The sequence below is a fragment of the Arachis ipaensis genome, chromosome B02, assembly GCF_000816755.2.
Source record: "Arachis ipaensis cultivar K30076 chromosome B02, Araip1.1, whole genome shotgun sequence".
Lineage (NCBI taxonomy): Eukaryota > Viridiplantae > Streptophyta > Magnoliopsida > Fabales > Fabaceae > Arachis > Arachis ipaensis.
Genome location: NC_029786.2, coordinates 84,818,064 through 84,820,968, shown reverse-complemented (window position 1 = coordinate 84,820,968; position 2,905 = coordinate 84,818,064).

Below are 2,905 nucleotides of genomic sequence, written 5' to 3'. Positions count from 1 at the left end.
CTTAGACTATATTTTTGAATATGTTTCGGAAACAGACTCAGAGACTGAGTAATAATGCTACATTTATTACTATAAAAATAACAGAAAAGTTTATAAATGCTTTTATAGATTCTGGAGCAACACAATGCTTTGTTAGTTCAAATATAAAACTTGATTGGAAAAAATTAAAGAAACCATTAAGAGTTAGAATAGCTGACAAATCAATACATAAAATTGACCAAAAAGCAGAGATGGTTGAAATTTTTATTCAAAATTATAGGTTCATTGTTCCATCTATATATATGCTAGATTCTGGAATGGATTTTATCATAGGAAATAATTTTTTAAAGCTATATCATCCATTCATTCAAGAATTAACATATATAGTTTTAAAAGCTCCATACGATTCTTCAATAAATCAAAAATCAAAACGTATAAAAATACCGACTACTACTATAGATAAGATCTTAAAATTTAAAATATTTTCTATATTAGAAACATGTTATTTAAATTTATACTTTCAGATAAATATCCCAAAAAATAATCTTGAAATAAAGATAGAAGAACTTTTAGATAAAATTTGTGCTGAAAATCCTTTAGATATTAAAAATACAAATAACGAATTAGTAAGTATTAAATTAAAAGATCCTACAAAAGAGATAAATGTTCCAAATAAAATTCTTTATTCCGCAAGAGATAGAGAAGAATTTTCACTAGAATGTAGAGATCTTTTGGAAAAAGGAATTATAAGATTAAGTAAAAGTCCTCATGCGGCTCCAGCTTTTTATGTTGAAAACAATAATAAAATTAAAAGGGGAAAACGAAGAATGGTTATTAACTATAAGAAGATGAATGAAGCAACTATTGGTGATGCTCATAAACTTCCAAGAAAAGATTCTATTCTAGAAAAAATCAAAGGAGCAACTTGGTTTTCATCTCTTGATGCAAAATCAGGATATTGGCAGCTTCGTTTAGACGAAGAAACAAAGAAATTAACTACTTTTACTTGCCCAACAAAAGAATCAACAAGTGTGTTGCTCTATGAATGGAATGTATTGCCATTCGGATTAAAACAAGCCCCAGGTATTTATCAAAGATTTATGGAAGAAAATCTAAAAGAGTTAAATGAATTTGTTTTAGTGTACATTGATGATATACTAATTTTTACAAAACATACAGGATAGAGAAGATCATCTTCAAAAATTATTAATAGTTTTGGAAAGATATAAAGAAAAAGGATTAGTTCTTAGCGAAAAGAAAGCAAGAATAGCAAAACAAGAAATAGAGTTTCTTGGATTAATTCTATCCACTCAAGGAAAGCTAAAACTTCAGCCAAATGTCCTAGAAAAGGTAAATTTATTTCCTAGTAAAATAGAAGATAGAAAACAATTACAAAGATTTTTAGGGTGTATAAATTATATTTCTGATCAAGGGTTTTTAAAGAATATAACAGAATACACTAAAAGCTTATTTCCAAAAATAAGTATTAAAAAAGAATGGAAGTGGGATGAAAAAGATAGTATGCAAATTCAAAAGATTAAAGAATTATGTGAAAAACTTCCAAAACTTTATATTCCAGAAGAAAATGACTACTTAATTGTAGAAACAGATGCTTCAGACATAACCTGGTCAGGATGTCTAAAAGCTAAGAAAGCTATAAAAAGTTTGGAACAAGAAAAAGAATCACCAGATTCTAAAGATTCCCCAAAGGAATTACTTTGCAGGTATATTTCAGGGACTTTTACTCCAACAGAACAGAGATATACCACTCATGAAAAGGAAACTCTAGCAGCAATTAAATCTCTTAAGAAATGGAAAATTGATTTACTACCCAGAGAATTTACATTAAGAACAGATTCAAGTTACCTAACAGGTTTCATACGATATAATTTAAAAGTTGATTATAATCATGGACGATTGGTAAGATGGCAATTATTTTTGTTACAATATCCAATAAAAATTGAATATATTAAGGGTGACAAAAATGTTATTGCAGATACATTAACAAGAGAATGGAGTTCGTCTACAACGCATTAGATCAAGAAATTCAAAAATATGAGCAAGAACTCGAAAAATGCAAGCATTGTCAGCAAATAAGGACACAGATCCAATCTCTCAAGAAGGCCATCGAAGCAATGAAATCAACACAACAAGCAAAACCATTAGAGTTCAGCCAGCTAAGCGTGGTGGACAAATCAGGTGAAGAAAAAATTTCAGAAAATAAAACAATTGCTGAAATCATTAAAAAATCCACCCAAGATAAAAAATATTATGTAATTTATAATGGCCCCATGAAAGGAGTATATGATGCCTGGGAAAAAGCAGCACCATTCACACATCAATCAAGGATAATTCATAAAAGAGGGTTTCTAACACTGGAAGAAGCAAAGGAATCCTTCAGGGAATATGAAGCTCTCCATCCAGAGCAAACCCTAAAAAGAGCAGATAAAGCTCCAATTCAAACCCAGAGAACAGGGATAATCAGAAACATTCCTACAAGAGCTGAAATCAAGGAAAAGAAAAGGGTCTGTAGATCAAATCTCAGAGAAACCCTTAACATAGTCCTGAATTGGACTGAAGAAAAAAGGGCAATTTTGGGATATTATCCTATTGCCAAAGAACAGCTAACAAAGCTGGTTATATTTCCAGATGCTTCCCCATCTGACACCTATCAGTTTTTCCAGTATGGATTAATTGATACAATCTTAATTTTTAATGATCTAAAAATTATTAGTGAGTTTCCTGCAGGATTCGTTGATGCAGTAAAGAGATTTAAAAATATGATTGACAATGTAAATCCAAGGGATATATCCCTAAAATTTACAAACAGTCAACCTATTTTTAATGAAGAAGAAGAATGCTTGGTTCCAGCACACCAAGTAATATTCATGTCCGTCTTCCCAAGAAATTTTCAACCAATTGATCA